The sequence below is a fragment of the Balaenoptera borealis genome (assembly GCF_965194805.1).
Source record: "Balaenoptera borealis genome assembly, chromosome: 2".
Taxonomy (NCBI): domain Eukaryota; kingdom Metazoa; phylum Chordata; class Mammalia; order Artiodactyla; family Balaenopteridae; genus Balaenoptera; species Balaenoptera borealis.
This window is the reverse complement of record NC_138867.1, coordinates 28,493,246-28,512,721: the sequence shown is the minus strand read 5'-3', so window position 1 is coordinate 28,512,721 and position 19,476 is coordinate 28,493,246. Positions and strand designations below refer to the sequence as shown.

At 42.5% G+C, this 19,476-nt stretch overlaps 1 protein-coding gene across 8 annotated transcripts in view; it reads right to left on the bottom strand.

The window, feature by feature from the left end:
- Window positions 1–19,476, bottom strand: part of PDZD2 (PDZ domain containing 2) — a 387,522-nt gene that overhangs the window by 148,006 nt on the left and 220,040 nt on the right. The window lies entirely within an intron of this gene.

The following is a 19,476-nucleotide window of genomic DNA, read 5'->3' as shown; positions in this document are numbered from 1 at the left end:
ACGCTGACCTCTGTCCTCCAAAAATTTCAGAGTGGTCCCCTGAGACACATGCCACCCACTCACAAAATTTTTCTTTTCAAAATGAGATCCTTGTGGTGATCATTTTGAAATGAATAGAAATATCAAATCACCACGTTGTGCACCGGGCACGAACATAGTCTTGTAGGTCAATTATACTTCAAACAAACAAACAAACTCAGAGAAAAGAAGATCAGATTTGTGGTGACTAGAGGTTGGGGGGTGAGTGGAGGGGGAAGTGGATTAAGGTGGTCGAAAGGCACAAACTTCTGGTTATAAGATACATAAGTACTAGGGATGTCATGTACAACATGATTAATATAATTAACACTGTTGTGTGTTATATATGAAAGCTGTCCAGTGAGTAAATCTGAACAGTTCTCATCACAAGGAAAAAAAATCTTGATTATCAACAAAATTCAAAGAAAAACACACGCACACCTAAAATGAGATCCCCGTGTTAGGAACAGAATCTTGGGAATGACAATGCAGTGAATTTTTGTCATTAGTGATTTTAATTTATGAAACTCCAAGTTTGGGGAATTCCCTGGTGGTCCAGTGGTTAGGACTCCGTGCTCTCACTGCTGAGAGCCTGGGGTCAGTCCCTGGTTGGGGAACTAAGATCCTGCAAGCTATCCAAAAAAACCCAAAAAACCAAAAAACCAAAACCACTCCAAGTTTTTTTTTTTTTTTTAATGCTTTGGGGCTGCATGGGCATGAGTCACTTGATCCAATAATTTTCCTAGCTTTTCAATTCTGGAATCATGTTGTGGGGGAAAGGCAATGGCCCAATTAAAATGCAAATGATTCCTTTGCTTGTTGCTGCTCAGTGAACTCCGAAGGCAAATTAATGCATATATTGCAAGCCCCTGGCCAAATCAAGACTTCAAGGTGACCAGAAAAATGCAAACTAAGATCCTTCATGATGACTTTCATATTCTGTGAGCTCGAAAACCTAGTCATAGTGAACAAGGGAGTTAAAGAATCAGCTTTGTTTTTTTCCTCCCAATCATCTCAAGTTACTTAAACTTTGATCTGCTTATTCACCTGATGATGTAGACTACCCCTGTAATTACCAAACTACGAAAAACAGAAACCCACGCTGGCAGAAAGAACCGTGGAGGGGGGGAGATGGGAATAGTGATTTCTTAAATGGGCAAGAAGTTAAAATGTAAGAATCGCGTGCCAGACACTGTGTCCAGAGTGTGAGAATTTAATTCTTACAATTACTCTTAGCATCTCAGCATTTGTATCTTTTCCAATTTTACAGAGTAGGTAACTAGTCAAATATATGAATGACATTTGCCTGAAGTAGCCCAGCTGATAAGCAGACCATCAGTGAATTCTTGGGTTCGTGCTCCTTTCACTTCTATACTATTCCTCCAGTCAACACTTTTCCCTCAAGTATTATTTTCAGACCTTGGGCCTCCACATGATGCTTTTCTCAAAAGCAGTTGAACACCTGAAGCCTAGAAGAAGCACACAATATAGTTCTTATAAAGAAGAAAGATGTTGACCCCTTTCACTTGTTACTCCTGTCATCACAGTGCTCAGGATGTGGGACCCCGCAGATGAAAGCCCTGGTTGAAGAGAAGCCCTCTGGGAATGGAAGCACCCCTTCGCTGGACCACGCTCCATGCCATCTCCAACTAGCACACCTGATACGCGAGGAAAGGCTTCTGCTATTAAAACGTAACTTGGGGAAATTCTGTTGTGCTGGATGGACACCCCTACAGAGCGGGTTTCACTTGTGGCGTTGAATAGCTTTCCACGAGGACCCTCCAGTTACCCCACTCACTGTTGGCTGTACCAACTACAGTCAGAGAAGCAGAGCAAGGTAAACGGGGCCCAGCACTCAGAGGAGCACGGAAGTGTCGCTGTGTACCCACCAAGGCGCCAGGTAATGAGCACAAACGCTACCCATGTGGTCTTCGTGGGGTGCAGTCAAGGTTGGGGCTTAGGAAAGGGATGAGTTACGTGCGGCAGGCACTGTAAACCGGGTCATCAACCCCCGCTGGGCAGAAAATTGGAAAAACCACATGTCTCAGAATCCCCTGTAGCCAGAGTGCAGGCACGGGAGCTCACTGTCACCAACCAGGACTGGAGACGGAAGCGGGCAGGGGCCACCCACCGGGATCCAGCCTCGTGGTGTGCGCTGGCGAAGATGCCATGTTCTGGCGGTCGTTCCCTGAAGCCCTGGGCCTGAGCGGGGAGCCGGGGCAGCGTGTTCTTCCTGCTAGAACAGTCCCACCGTGTGGTTTGGCTCTCTTCCCGGCTCCACAACATCCAAGCTTGACTCTTGGTCCCTCCCAGAAATTCTGTGAACCACCTAACTAACATCCTTCAATACATCCTTTTCTGCTTAAACTAGCTACAGGAATTTCTGTTGTGTGCAGCCAAAAGCTCTGCCGGGCTCAGCAAGGGAGAAAGCAGAGAACCAAGAGGAAGCTGGAAGGACAGCGGAAGCCAGCTGGCACAGGCCTAAGGTGCCCACATGCGCAATGTCGTGGGCTTCTAAGCCCAGTGCTTTGTGCCCAGCGACACCACGAGGGGCCATCCACAGTGCACGGGCCGTACAGCTGGCTGGACATGGGTTGAAATCTCAAGCCCACTGCCCCATCTCTGTATCGTGCTGGGCAACTTTCTCATACTCTCTGAGCCTGAGTTTACTCATCTATGAAATGGGAACAATGCTATTGGCCTTACAGGGTTGTAGAGAAAATAAAACTAGGTACTATATACGTAAACAGCCTAATACCATGCCTATGACCAACAGTTGTTCCAGAAATTATAAGGCTATCTCCCCAGATCTTCAACTGATCTGGCTTACATGCTAATATAGAGAACATACCGCATCTGTCAAAATATATTTTTTCCCTAAAATGGTTCTCACAAAGGAGGACACCATCTTATATTTCAATCTATACAATTATATTATGAACCACTCTTTCACTTACTTTTCTTTTTAAAAAATTGTTATGGGTTTATCTTTTATGTGCTTTAAACATTTTTAATATAATTTTTAAAGATTATACTCCATTTACAGTTATGAAAAAATATTGGCTATATTCCCTGTGTTGTACAATACATCCTTATAGCCTATCCTACACCCAATAGTCTGTACTGCCTACACCCCACCCCTATCCCCCCACTCCTGCACACACACACTCTGCTAACCACTAGTCTGTTCTCTGTGTCTGTCTTTCACTTACTTTAATCTGGGTGACAATATACCGTTTGGAGAAGACACAGTTATCTCAGCCTTGATCAATGCCAATTTTAGATACTTACAGAGGTCGGAATTGGTTTAAAATAAAGGGGGAAAATAAGTTTAATGGTGAATTTAACGATTATTCCTGGGAGAAATGACCTCACAATTTAAGTGCTGGATTTCCTGGTAGCAGAGCAGCATGGTGGTTAAAAGCATGAACGCTGGCACTCTACAGCTGGGTCTGAATCTTGGCTCTGCCTTTCATGAGCTGTGACTTTGAGCCAGGCACTTGGCCTCTCTGGACCCCAGTTCCCTCAGTAAGATGAGATAATAAAGGCCGCCGTCTCACAAGGGTGCTCTGAGGAGTAAATGAGTCAATACGTGTAAAGCTCCCATGACAGGGTTTGGCACACAGGAAATGCATCCATGAGTATAAGCTACTTTCAAATATAAGACGAAGGGGCGGGAGACCTGTGCTAGGGTTCTTGTGGACAATGTATGCCTGTGGCCTGGGATCAAAGGTCCAGTGACAGTGCTACACATAACATAAAATTGCTGCCTCTCAGATAATGAAGATGGAAATGAAGGTGACAAACCCTGAAAAACTGACTTAGATGACATAAAATGTGGCTCTTCTTTATAAACTGCATGAGTAGGAGAAGGAATATTCAAAATTACAATATCATTTAAGTTTTAAATTGGATTTTAAATGTGTGAATTAATAAAGCAGATATTAGAGATAGACATGACTATTTCATGTATATTGCTATATTAGTACACTGAAGAGTATACTATTAGTATACTAAATATATACTATTTCACCTATATTTACGATTATGTATATTTATGTTGGCCAAAACCTTTTTTTGCAGATCTGTGGAGATTATATTCTACTATATACGGTAAAAGAAAATGTGCTTATTCTCTTTCCAATCAGCATTGAAAATAAAAACTGATATTAAGAAATATCTTAAACCATATGTCCCTGCTCCCTTAAATCAGTGCCCTTATGATCCCATTCCTGCTTTTCGCTTAGTTTCAAACAGAAATAAGCAGTATCAAACGAACTTGAAAATTGGAGGAAGATGTAGAATATTTTTAGGTTTCTTAAATACATACAGTCTCCAAAATGGATAAGGATGTTACACAATTGTTTTCACCCAATACCTTCATTATGCCTCATTTTCTTGGGCGCGGGGTGGGTATAATAAAACCCAACAAAAACAAGATTTTCTACACTCATAAAGCATGCAACATGAAACACAGAAAATATATTTCACAGGGTCTTCTCTCATCTCTGGTCTATGACATATGACAGAGAACCCAAAGGTAAGGAGCAAGGCCACTCGAAACGCTGAGAAGTGACCATAACTAAACTGTCAACAAAGACTATCGTCCATTCCGACAAAATGAACACTTTATGTTGCTCTTTTTCTCACTTCTCTTTGTATCCGATTATAAACCTGTGCTAACCAAGCATTCTACCCAGAATTAGATCATTTGTACAGCTCTCAAAGTTCAGACATGATATTAAATACAATTCTTATTGGATATCAGACTATCCAAATAAGGAAAAGTAAGTCCAAACATTCTGTTTAAGATATTGGAAGCAGCTTCTTAATGAATAGATTTCTCAAGTCATTGATAAAATCAAACTAATTAGACACCAGTATCACACGGTATATTTTACTTGTGTGGAATTTAAGTTAAAATTACCTCGATTTCAGTTTTAGCAACACACACACTTAAAATCCAAGAAGAGTCACTAAAGTTAGCCCAAGAATTGAGGGGGGGTAAAAGATGATATAAAACAGCGCAGTGGTGTATAACTGCATTCTACTGAGGAAAGAGGATGACAGCAGACAACAACAATAGAAAAACCTCCCTCACACTTCCGAAATCTAAGACTACTTCTAGCAGATGGTCCACGTCCTCCAGACTCTGAATGGGTTGTTCCAAGACTAGCAGATGGGCCACGTCCTCCAGACTCTGAATGGGTTGTTCCAAGCCTTTCAAGTCCTCTGAGATGTTATGAATCAGTGCTGCCCCAAATCAGCATCATTAGAAGGCACTCAATATTTGAATAAAGCTGCTCTTCCTCTGGGAAGCCCTCAGCAGGGAGGTATAACTCTGTCTTAAAAAGACACATTTCTGACCGAGAAGAATATGCAGAGAGCCAGCATGGGGTTATATTTAATGGTTCTTAACAAGGGGTCTACTGGGTTGGGAAATGCAAACATCTTTCAGTGGTAGATTGAACGCAACTCCAAAGGAGGAAAATACAGGCCAAAAGCACAGAGGAAGATTCCATTACCTGGCTTAGTTAGAAGAGGAAGGAAAGCAACCTCAGCATCTTCGGGATTTAGACAGAGAAGGCAAGAGATTAACAAACCACTTAAACTTAAGCTAGAATACCTGCAAGGTAGGAGAAAGTCTGTTTTGCATTCCTGCATCCATTAAGAACAAAAGAAAGGACACTGATGGGACTTTCTCAGGTAAAAGCAGACTCACCTGTATAATTTTATAGGCTAATTTAAAAGGCAAGCAGCAACATTTAGTATGTGCTGCTTCTTTTCTGATACTTATTCTAACCTCAGCTTTTTCCAGGGTAATGCAGGGTAATTACACCCAGAATTCTTTATTTGTATCTTTCTAATAACATTCATCATCTACTACCTTGAGTTAAACCGTTTAGGCTCAAGTTCCATGTCTCAGCTACCAGGTACTGATAACAGCAGTTATTTATTGTTTTCTTCAAGCAACATATTGGCATGTTTACAAATACTGGTTCATTTAAAAGGCCCTACTACATTTCCTTGATGTCAACTATGACCAGCTTTGCCCATAGTAAGCACTCCATAAATGTCTGTTAACTGAATGACTGTTGACTAAGTCAACTTTTCCTTGATTTTTTTTCTTGAATTTTATTTTATTTATTTTTTTATACAGCAGGTTCTTATTAGTTATCCATTTTATACACCTCAGTGTGTACATGTCAATCCCAATCTCCCAATTCATCACACCCCCACCCCCACCCCCCGCTGCTTCCTTGATTTTTAACATTAGTAACTGATTTTATTAACCCTCACCAATTTGTAATATGCAGAAAGTTAAGATGTAGTAAGTTCTTATTAATAACTAAGAAATGGGATAACTCAATGTTGAATAAATATCTCATATACAAAAATAAACTCAAAATGGATTAAAGACCTAAATGTAAGACTGAAAACCATAAAACTCCTGGAGGAAAACATAGGCAGAACACTCTTTGATATAAATCATAGCAATATTTTTTTGGATCTGTCTTCTAAAGCAAAGGAAATAAAAGTAAAAACCAACAAACGGGACTTAATTAAACTTAAAATCTTTTGCACAGCAAAGGAAACCATCGACAAAATGAAAAAACCTACAGAATGGGAGAAAATATTTGCAAATGATATGACTGATAAGGGGTTAATATCCAAAATATATAAACAGCTTTTACAATTCAACATCAAAAAGACAAACAACCTGATTTAAAAATGAGCAGAAGAACTGAACAGACATTTTTCTGAAGAGGACATTCAGATGGCCAACAGGCACATGGAAAGATTCTCAACATCGCTAATCATCAGGGAAATGCAAATCAAAACCACAACGAGAGCACCTCATACCTATCAGAACGGCTATCATTAAAAAGAACACAAATAGCAAATGTTGGCAAGGATGTGGAGAAAAGGGAACCCTTGTACATTGTTGGTGGGAATGTAAATTGGTGCAGCCACTGTGGAAAACAGTATGGAGGTTTCTCAAAAAACTAAAAATTGAACTACCATAGGATCCACCAATTCCCCTCCTGGGTATATACCCATAAGAAACAAAAACACTGATTCAAAAAGATACATGCACCCCAATGTTCACAGTAGCATTATTTATAATTGCCAAGACATGGAAATAACCTAAGTGCCCATCAACGGATGGATAAATAAGATGTGGTATATGTATATATATATATATATATCTACACACACACACACACACACACACACACACACAATGGTATACATACTACTCAGCCATAAAAAGAAGGAAATTTTGCCATATGCAACAACATGAATGGACTTGGAGGGTATTACGCTAAGTGAAATAAGTTAGACAAAGATAAATACTATATGATATCACTTATATGTGAAATCTAAAATACAATAAACTAGTGAATATAACAAAAGAAACAGACTCACAGATATAGAGAACAAATTAGTAGTTACCAGCGGGGAGAGGGAAGTGGGGAGGGGCAATATAGGGGTAGAGGATTAAGAGGTACAAACTATTATGTATAAAATAAGTTACAAGGATATATTGTACAGCACAGGGAATACAGCCAATATTTTATAGCAGCTATAAATGGAACATAACCTTTAAAATTGTGAATCACTATATTGTACACTTGTAACACATATTGTACATCAATTATATTCAATTTTTTAAAATCTCATGATAAAGACTTACCAGTTATTATTTTGCTGCATTTTGCCAACTTGTTTTTTATTTGTGTTTTCACGCATTAAAACAGACACACTTGAAATAAATACATTGCTTTAAAATATTCAGAAACATATTTTTCACTAATTTGGAATGACTTTTCCTTTCCCGATTATTCTCTTTTCACCCCTAACTTACATAATAATACTTAATTTTTATTTTTGAATTATAAGGGTGTTTTTCTGAATACAAGTCCCCCTATCAGATATATGATTTGTAAATATTTCCTCCTATCCTCTTCAACAAACAGTGCTAGGATAACTGGAAATCCACACACAAGGGAATGAAGTTGGACCCCCTCCTTACACCATGCACAAAAATTAACATAAAATGGATCACAGAACTAAACATAAGAGCTAAAAATATATTTAAAACCCCCTAACAACTCAATAATAAACCGACAACCCAAATGAAAAATAAGCTAAGGATCTGAAGAGACAGTTCTTCACAGACGATATACAAATAGACAATAAACACATGAAAAGATGCTCATCGTCACTAGTCATCAGGGAAAAGCAAACCAAAACCATAATGAGATACTATTTCACACCCACTAGGATGGCTATAATAAAAAAGGCAGATAATGACAAATGTTGGTGAGGATGTGGAGAAATTGGAACCCTCATGCACTGCTGGTGGAAATGTAAAATAGTGCAGCCACTTTGGAAAAGTTTAGCAGTCATTCAAAATGTTAAACATGGAGTTATATGACCCAGCAATTCTACTCCTAAGTATATACCCAAGAGAAATGAAAACATATGTTCACACAAAGACTTTGAATGTTCACAGCAGCATTATTCAAATAGCCCCAAAGTGGAAACAACCCAAATATCCATCAACAGATAAATAGATAAAAGGTGGTATATCCACAAGTTGGACTATTATTTAGTTGTAAAAAGAGATGTGCTGATGAATGCAACAACATAGAAGAATCTTGAAAACATTACACTAAGAAGTCAGTCACAAAAGGCCACATACTGTATGATTCCATTTGTATGAAATAGCCAGAATAGAGAATTTATAGAGACAGAAAGTCAATTAGTGGTTGCCAGAGGCCAGGGAGATTGGGGAGGATATGGGGAGTGACTGCTAATCGGTACAGGGTTTCTTTGGGGGACAATAAGAATGTTCTAAAATTAGATAGTGGTGATGGCTAGCACCACTCCGAGGATACTAAAAACCATTTAATGAAAAAAAAAAAAAACAAAAAAAACCATTTAATGGTAAACTTTAAATGGCTGAAATTGTATGTATATTTAAAAAACAAAAATAAAACCTCCTAGGAGGACGGATATGGGCATGTGGATTCCCTAACACCCTATCTATCCCTCACTAAGGCACTGAAGATTGACTGAGGGGAAATATTAACTTCTCAAATTTTAAGCAGGCAAAATTAAGATGACCTAAAACTAATCTAGGTAACAAAGTCACTTACTCTTTTTTTTTCACTTCATTTTTATAGGTGTTTTCAAACATTGAAATATAGTTAATTTACAATGTGGTGTTAGTTTCAAGTGTACAGCAAAGTGATTCAGTTATACATATATATATATATATATACATGTATATTCTTTTTCAGATTCTTTTCCATTATAGGTTATTATAAGATACTGAGGAGAGTTCCCTGTGCTATAGAGTAGGTCCTTATTGTTCACCTATTTTATATACAGTAGTATCTGTTAACCCCATACTCTTAACTTATTATGTCTCCCCTCCCACAGCCTCCTCTCCCCCTGCTACCCCCTTTGGTAACCATAAGTTTGTTTACTCTGTAAGTCTATTGCTGTTTTGTAAATAAGTTCATTTGAACCATTTTTTTTTAGATTCCACGCACAAGTGATACCATATGATATTTGTCTTTCTCTGTCTGAAAGTCACCTATTCTTATAGCAGTTAACCTAGAATGCACATTTTAAATGCTTGGCAACTAGAAAGTTCTTAGAAAGGTCAGCTCTTGCCTCAACTCCCCAACCCCTTTTCTAAACTGCCTTGTGCTTGGGCAAAAAAGAGAAAATTATCAAGCTATTTTAAAAATAAGAATGGTGAGCATTTGTCTAGGAAGATTGATGAGGACACATTTTAGTAGAAAATTAATTAGGAATCTCTCTAAGCATTCTTGCTGTTTTTTTCCTTCTCCTCAACACCCCATTCCCACACAAACCTTGGGGCCCAGCAAAAACGAGAACGTTTCTTTATTCCAAGGAGTAGCGGGGTCCATATAAGTATGTCCATTATATAGATCAAGAAACAAAACTTCAGGGCCATAAAACTAGCTGTCCCTCAAGGCCATAATTAAGAGAGATGGCTTCAGTGCTCCTGGAGGCTCACATATTCTTCTACCTAAGAAATAACTGAACAGCATTTTACATGTGAAATCACCTAATTATGGTCTCCAGTCCCCTCGCTTCCTCTTGGCAGGGCCTCACTTCCCCAGGCCAAGGCAGACAGATGCCCAGCAACAGGAACAAAGTGGAGAGCGTTAAAGGCTGGCTGGGCTTGCAGAAGCAGCCTGAGTCCATCCCCAATATCTCACCTCACTTTCCTTGAGAGGACAAGCCCAGCCTTGGCCAGCCGGGAGCTGACCCTCCTTCCAGGCCCCAAGCCCTTTGCCGGTCACCTTCAGGTAAGGGAGGCAGCTTGATTTCCATCACCAATAACCAGTGAGCTCTCTACAATTCCCTCTACCTGTAGATGGCTTTCTATATATGAAGGGTAAGAGTCAGCAAATCCATAAATCAGTCAACATCGCCTGTGATCATGAGTATTTCCTGACTGCCCAATGTCATCCAGGAACTCGGAAGGCTGGTACACCAGTGCTGCCTAATCCCCCTCTACCCCCAGCATCTTAACTGAGAGGAGCCACCAGAGGGGGCAAATGGGAGGACGCACAACCATCCCTCCCAGCCACTTGCCCTCTGCCATTCTGGAACTGCTGGCAACCATCGTTTATTACATCATTTACTGTGTGCTACATGCCAGCGTGTCAACGGCTTTACATGCATTCTTTCATCTAAGCCCAGTAACAAATCTGAGTGGGAGGTATAGTTATTATTCTCAGTTTATACGTAAACCCACTTGGCGAAGCTAAATAACTCACCCAAGGCTACCCAGCCAGTACATGGTAGAAGGTGATGAGATTCAGGATGCTGAAGCAAACGTTGTTAATCACAGAAGATGGGAGTTGCAGATTCTGACACTGGAAGGTCAGTAGGAGCCAATCTACCAGGATGATGCTAGAAGTCTGCAGAAAAGAGGCTCCACCCACCCCTAGGACTGAGCCCTAAAGCCATCCCGCATGAGCTGGGTAGTGAGTTCCCACACATTTGAAGGGAACTTCAACACGGAGCTAGGAAGGGCTTGGCTGGGAGAGAGCTGGCTCAGCAAGTCTCTGTGCACACAGTGTGGAAGGTGGGCGCTCAGCTTGTAGAGACCCAGGGTAGAGCAGCCCTTAGGAAGGCTTTCTGCATCAAAGCAGTGAAGCCCCTGCCTTCACTAAACAGCTTTGACAGGAGGGACCTGGCGGTGTCAGCGTTTTATTTACTCCATCAGTTGACCTTTGTCCTTGGCAACTGGCTGGAGGAGTCTCTTCTGCTCCTCTTTTCCTAGGGCTTCACTGCCAAGGACTCTCTGTCCTAAAGCCTCGCTTTACACCTGTATGTCCACACTGTTATCGTCAAGCATGTATTATGTGCAATTACCTGCTGAACTGACAGAAACGGATAAGTCTATAGAGGCAGCCAATGGAAAAACAACAGGATCTGAAGTTAGCCAATTCTGGGTCCTATCAGACTATACTTTGGGGGGGTATGATTTATTTTAGTTCTTCACTAAATAAAATGTCTATAACATAGTCAACTTCAGGGAAGAAATAAATGACTAAGAGTCTCCACCCTCTAAGGGTAAAGACAAAAGATACATATATGAAACAATGGTCGTGCAAAATGAGAGATGATGTCATTTGAATGTTTTATACGCGTCTCTCTGTACTTAACTAGACTGACTTGTTGGTAGCTGGGGACATTATGCACATTACTTCCTTATCTGCCCTAACCCCAGAAAAAGAAACCATTTCCACACTGATAGTAGGCATTGATAATGCTGGGGGAAGATAAGGAGTCCTGAGGTCAGTGGTAATTGGGATCTCCTGTGCAACTTCAGCCAGTGTTTCTTCTGAACACACATAGCTCTTGCTGACATCTGAACGTGAGACACCATATAGGAGACAACAGAGGTGTGTACAGCACTTCAAGGGCTGAGAGGTAAAAGTGATCGTGCTGAGAGGCTGGGGAAACACCACGGAGCAGCCCAAGCTGCCCACAGATTCTCCAAAAGCAGGAACCTGGTTTTCACGTTGTGATAAGGGACCCTGAGGCTCACTTTCCCAGAAGTATCTACTGGGGCCCTAAATTCCAGGTGGGAGCTATTCCATTGCATAAGGTGTTATTTCAGAAAGTATTTTAAAATGTAAATATGTTTCTGCAGGAGGGAAAATATTTAACCATGCCTTGTTCACACATGAGTAATGTATAGGCCAATTTTAAGAAAAAAAAAAAAAAAATCTTACCAGACCCCACTGTATATCTATACAAAATTCTTTTGAGTATTACTGACTTAAGAAGATAAAATGTTAATTGCTAAATCCTTCAGTTATAAATATTGTTACAAAAGAGGAGTTTTCTTCTTAGTAATTGGCAAAATACTTTTTAAAAGATTATTGTAGCGAACAATTTTAAAAATTCTCATGCATCTCTAAAGATTCAAAAACCCTTGTTTGAAAATCATGGCTTTAATCTATTTAACAGTCTCTATCAAATTAATATCCAGCCCCTAGCAAAGGACTTGGCATGTAGTAGGTGTTCAATAAACTTTTTCTGAGTGGATGAATTTTACATGATTACAGACAAGAGCTGAGCCAAGTCTACCGCCGGGGTGGGCAAGTCCAGGCAGGCACCAAGCTGTGACCGTGGGCAGCTGGGTTTAAGAAAGAACCACAGGAGAACATCAAATAGGTGATTTGATGAGTCACCCAGGATGGGCTAACTGCCCACGGTTACCACCAGGAAACTGGCTGATGAGGACAACAGACCTCTTCCTTGGCCCACGGGCGCCACTGTGTGCACACATACACTCAACGCCTAGCATAGTACTTTTTTTTTTTTTTTTACCTTCCATTCATAGCACCTGGGAAGTCTCAAAGAGAGGGCCAGAGGCAAGCCTGGTCCCATGGAAAAACGGCAGGATTTGAAGTCTGCCAGTTCTGGATCCTGGCATTTACTGGGTCTTGGGCACATTTCTTAAATTCCAACTTAGAGTCTCCTCATTAGTAAAACAGAGCAAATAGCTATGTCACAGTGCTGTTGGATGAATTACACAGGGGAATGTCTGTAAAAGGCCCTGGCACATGGTTGGTAGATAATGAAGCTAGTTGCCTGACAGGGGCAGGAGGACAGAGCCTGTTATCCATGGTAATGAAGGAAGGAAAAGCTCAGGATGGGAAAGAGGCCCAAGTCCAGTCCCTGCTGCTCAGGCAGGAACACAGGTCCTTTGGGTGGGGCAGAGGGAAGTGAGGCGAGGAAAAGGCAGAGCTGCTTTCTCAAGGGAGGTATGTTTGTTTTGTGGCTGACTGAAAAAAGAGGAAGGGGATTTATCACATGCTCATGTGAGTTTCCAGGCAGAATTTTAAGTCATTCCATTGGCTCAAGTTGAGAAGGACTTCTTTCCAACAAATCCCAACATCCCAGCAGAAGACATGTTGTTGAGCCAAAAGCGGTTTGGCAAAAGAAGAGAGGAGAACACTACGTACAAAGCACCTGTGCTACCAGTGAAGTGGACCAAGGACCGGGGGATGAGGTAATAAGCTCCTAACAGCCTCTCCAGCATCTGAGTTACCCTTTGGTTTGCCTTCTGGAACATTTTCCTCATCTGTCATCAAGGATTCATTGAACCGAGGATAGAGCCATGCTTAGGCCACTGTCTTTCAATCCTTCAGGTCACACCACCTCACCCCAAACTTAATTTCACGCTATAGTAAAACCAGAATAAAATGAAATCAGGATACACTACAAGCATAACTATGCTATTATAAGGATGCATGTAGACAGGGGTCTGGAAAAGCTTAGAAAAGCAAAATAGTCGATACGTATTGGGTGACAAAATTAAGGAGAACCTTCCCTTTTAAAAATTATTTTTTAAGTTATTATGGTCTTATTAATGCAATATGTAAAAGCTAGAAGGGAAAAACATTAAGTCAGGAACAACCCGACCTCATGAATGTCACTTGGCCTAAGGCAGGAGGTTTTGGACTGATCACCGTTGAGATCACGCATCCCATCACACCTGGCTTCCCCACCCACTCGAGGGTAGGCCAGACGCAGATGCAGCCTGACCTCAAGAGACTGAAAGGCTCACGACTGAATTTCTTTTGGTCAAAACTTTCATGCAAATTTCACTCACATGCAGCACCCTAATAATGCTCCATGCTGATCTCAAACTAGACCTGAGAATTTTTTGGTCTATACAACTTCATGCTACCAAACACCTAAATGAGCATTTTCTAACTAGTCTGAAAGTTTTAGTAGCTCTACTGCACACAGACATACCTGCATCCCTGCTGAGGAACTAAGCAGTCCCCAGTAAAGGGCGAATAGGACGAGAACATACACAGCCTGACTTATACCTTCTGACATAACTGATCACTCTACATTTACTCCACTGGAAAATCACCTACACCCATTAAAATTCATTACCCACATATTTCACTTGTTTAAGGTTTTTTTTTAAACACAAAGCACAGTCAATGTTGGACTAGACGGTAATTTGGGTATAGGATGATCTCAAGGATGAGTCTTGGAATTTACTGTCTTCACCCATATGTGACTTAGCCAAAACCTACACAAATAACCCCAACAAGGGCAAATCACAAGGTCCCTCCTGCTCAGTGGATGAAGGTTCAATAGTCCCAAGGTTCACTTGCCTCTGTTTCCTTCTAGAAAATTCCTTCTAGAAAATACCCTTACCCTCTCCATTGTCTCCTCCCATCCCCATACCTTGTTCACACCCATTTCAGTACTCATGCCATAGTATTACATTTGCTTATACACTTGTCTCCCTGCCAGACTGTGAGTTCCTTGTGAGGAGAAACTAGGTCTTCTTTACGTGTCTGCACACCAACTCAAGCCCCGTGCCTGGAACACACTGGTTTAAATGGTTTAAATAATCATGGTTTAAATGATCCCAGCATGATTATCAGTGCCCCATTTACTCACAAAAGTGCACTGGTGTGTATGATCTATGACCACCTTATCAATAAACAGTAGATGAATGTTAGCTGTTGGTTTTATGAAATTTGTTTGTGTGTTTGTTTTTAAAGTCATCTCCCCATTATCTGTTGCGGTTATTGTAGGTAGATAGGCAGGTAGGTAGGTAGGTGGGTAGGAGATGAGTAGACAGACTGACTCTGAGAAGCAGGTAATCCAGAAATTCGTTTTATTAAGGATGTGAAAGCATGATGGGTAGCTTTGATTTGTCACAGCAGATTTCCCTTCTAATTATCTAGACAATCCTTTGATAAGAGTAAAAGGATTTTGTTTCTCTGAGCACACTGGCATGGTGTGAGCTTGGATGAGGACGGTTACAGCTAGAATGTGCTGGTGGCGGTTGGGAAAGCCACCCTGGCATTAAATCCATACCACGATTACCGAGAATCAGTGGTGTTGGCAAGTGTTCACTGTCCCAACCCAGATGTCACTGCTCTGTGGCCCAGCCTCCTGCCTGCGAAGCCGACCCCCCTCTACAGATGCCCCTTGGAGATGGGAGAATCCCAGAGCTTTTCTTACAGTCCTCAAGGATGAGGTGAAGTAGCAAGAACCAGAGAAGGCGAGCATGGGGCTGGAGCCAATTAACGGACTCCAAGTTTAGGGCTCTGGTTTACAGAGCAGCAAGGGGCATGTTAGTTAATAGGGCTGCCAGAAGCACTGATAAAATCAGGATTACCCAAGTGTGGGCTATTTGTCCTGGGGCCTGGCCTTTTTACAGCACATTAAGGGTAGGAAACTAGAACCACAAGTCTCCATGGGTCCTTCCCCACTTGTAATCGCCACAGACAGGGCCACGCAAAGGAGGCCAGAAGGGAGGGGAACTACTCCACCTGTCTGGCCCATTTCCTCTGGTTCCAGAGAAACCCCTCCTTGGATTTAAGGTCTCAGAGGGATTTCCTAACTCTCCCTGCTCATTAAACCTGTTTGATTTTAAAGGAGAAGATTAAGTACACAGCCCACAGCCAAGACTCCAGATGTTAAGCAAGCCTTCCTTTTGTGGTTGGCTCCCCTACTAAGAAGTGCTTCTAATTAACATCTAACGCTGGGCTCCTAGGGGCTCTCAGAGGTGGGAGTCCAGGCAGAAGGGCCCTGGCCCTAGTCCCAGCTCTGCTGCTTTTATTAGTCCAAGATCTGAGCCCCTCATTTGGCTCCTCTGAGACTCGATTTCTTCATGTTTTTCCTGTGGGAGTAGATTATCTACCAAAGGTCCACCCTGCACCAGCGGGCTGTGAAGGTCAAAGGTGATCAACTTAGAGTTCTTCAGAAAAGGCAGGAAAGCCCTTCAGAACTGCCCTGTTCAGTGCGATTCCCGTATGTAAACTTGAGCTAGTTAAAATTTAAAATTCAATTCGTGGGTCACACTAGCCGCATTCCGAGGGCTCAGGAGCCACACGTGCCTGGCGGCTGCCGTGTTGGGCACCTCGGATGGAGAACACTGCCGCCGCCGGGGAAGTTCTGGGGGACAGCACTGCCCTCAAGCCTCTTGGAATTCTCACCATAGAAACATTGAGAAGGTCACTCCAACCCTGTCGCGTGCTCAGGAAGACAGTGGTCCACGTGTGTCTTAAGGCCTGCAAAGAGAGGAGCCCTTTACACCGACACAGTAGGGCCACAACCAGGCTCTTTTGCAAGTTCTTCAAAGAAAGCGGCAGAGTTTTTCTTCCCAACACATAAAACAGGCGCTGGCAAGGCAAGGGACTTTTCTCCCACCAGCCCCGCTGCCGGTTCTACTCAGATCACCCTTTCAGACCTCATCTATTATTTACACAGTCCCCCTTCTTCAGAAAACGCATTTTCAAACATTCTCTTGACAGAACTGTTAGGTTTGTGCAAATCCAGGGCCCACGAAGACCCAGCCACTTCGTTCCCACCTGCCTGACAGGCCCTTCCACATAGCACCAGAAAATGGCCAACTTGAACTGTTTAACGAAACAAAAGGACACAGTCCTCCCTGGGGCCAAGTGTTAAAAGCATTCCAAAAGAAAATGGCCCGAAACAGAAGCTCCTCCCCTCCAATCTGTTCCTCATCGGCCAAGGATTTATTGGCTCTTGCAGTAAATTAGCCAATTGCCAAGAGAAAGTAAAACCGTGGCTCCAATGTAAATACTTGTTGGTAACAATCCTTCAATGTGACACTTTGGATTTCAAGTGGCTGGGTGGCCTTCCAAACGCCTCATTAAATGGCAACTTTATAGCATTAAGGGGAAAAGGCTCTGGGATTTTCCTTTCAAATATATAAATCAATCTTTTCAAAGACAAACAATAGAACAATTCACAAAATGTGTGTGATTGGGGGAAACAAGGAGGAGGGTCCAGAGAACTGAGGAAGGAGAAACTGAGAAGCAGAGAGAGGCTGGTCTAGAGTTTTTCCTGCCTCTGTGCATTAGGGTACCTTGACTCTGGACATTTCCACTCTGCCCAACATTTATTTGGCCATCATCAAATGGGACCTCGCTCCCAAATGGTGAACCCCTAGGCCCTGTGTGACTCTGTGTGTGTGTGTGTGTGTGTGTGTGTGTGTGAGTGTGTGTGTGTGTGTGTGTGTGTGAGTGTGTGTGTGTGTGTGTGTGTGTGTTCCCATACTGATGGTGTCTTTGTTCATCTTCCTATCCCTCACGGTATTTACCATAAAGATTTCCAAGCGGGACTTCCCTGGCGGTCCAGTGGTTAAGACTCCGTGCTTCCACTGGGGTGTGGGTTCAATCCCTGGTCGGGGAACTAAGATCCCGCATGCCACGCGGCGTGGCCAAGAAAAAAAAAAAAAAAAAAAGATTTCCAAGCAGCAGGCAATCAAAATTATCAACAGTTGCTTATTGACTACCCTGTGTGTGAGCTACCATAGTGACCCTTGGAAAGACACTTACCCTTTACTCCCCAAAATAATTTAACATGTTTTATAGAGTGTAAGCCACCAAATTAACAGTTAAACCCACAAGGGCACCACTACCTCAAAAACCTAAACTTACTGTTTAGAAAAGTTTCCATGGGCATTATCTGCTCCATCCAAATCCCACTGCGCAAATGGATTGGAACAGCTGCACTCCTGGAACCCGGGCTTGGAAAATAGGGTTGTTTCCTTGTGATGTGCCCCCAAACACCACTCCCTCTGCCCTTCAGCTAAGTAGCCTCTCAAAGCTACATGTGGCCCCCAGGAGGCCAATCCATTTTATTTTTTCTTTAGAAAAAACTCTTTTTAAAAAAAAACATATAAACCTGATGGCTGAAATCAAAGAGCAGAAAGTTCTGCTCGTGTGCCTACAACCCTCTGCATGCGGCATGTGTGCCGGTGGCAATCTCGACTTTGTCCTCCTAATTGGCAGTTCTCTGTATAGCTATATTCAATTTCGTCAGATTCCTATGGAAAAATCAGTCCCATTGTTCCAAAAGAACAACGGGCAACTGATAATAAGCGCAGTGAGACAAGGCAAGCGGACTCTGCAGAGCTCAGGAATGGTACTTTTAGGCTGTTAAAATGGTTCCGATTGGAAAAGCTGCCATCTCAGTAGCCCTCCTCCATCCTCAAGTCTGCTTCTCCATCTCAAAAAGCAACACGAAACAAAATCGAGTGTGCAGATTAGTGAAAACTGTTCGCAGACTCCCAGTGTGGTCCTTCCACCAACACCCCAGTTCCCTCCCCCAGAGAGAATGTCTCCAGTTCCAAATCTGCCCCAAGCATTTCTCAGGTGAGAGCCATTTTCCTAATATAATTCCTATTCTGTCATTGCCTTGGTGGTCACTGCGTATATCACGTGTGTGAGTGTGTGTGTGTGTGTGTGGGAGAGAGAGAGAGAGAGATCTGCTTTGGACTGTTTGGAGTCTAGCAAGTCCATATTTAAAACATCCACCCTTCAATGGACTTGCAGGATTTCCAGAATGTATCACGGTGGTCTGTGTACAGAAATCCAAGGAAAGAATTAGGTCAGCCAGCGTCAAAACTTTAAGGACTAAACACAGGAGGAACATGCCCGTCAAAGCACTCACAAGACCACAGCCTGGCGTGAAGTCTCGCACCAGCAGGCATTCAAGAGACTTCGGCAGACTCTACTTGATGCATTAGTACTTCGGGGCTTGGTGTGTGGGAGTGACTCGGTCCTAAGGCAAGACTTGAATTCCACCCTAGGCTCGAGGGCCAGGAACGTGGCAAAGGCCCCGCGCTTCACAGCATCCTTCACAGAAGCAGTTTCCTGTAGGGACTGTGCTGGTCCCCTGCCAACCCACAGTTCTCAGAAGGGTGGAAGGGCAGAGGGAGGAATTTCTCCAGCTGGCAGATCCTCAAGGCGGGAGGAAAGAGGAAGGGAGTCGGGGCAAGGAGCTGGGCAGGCCGGGAGGAAGAAGGAGTGGCAGGGAAGGAAGAGGCCCTCCGGAGGCACATCCACAACTTGGCGACGGCAGATCAAACCAAGCCCAGCC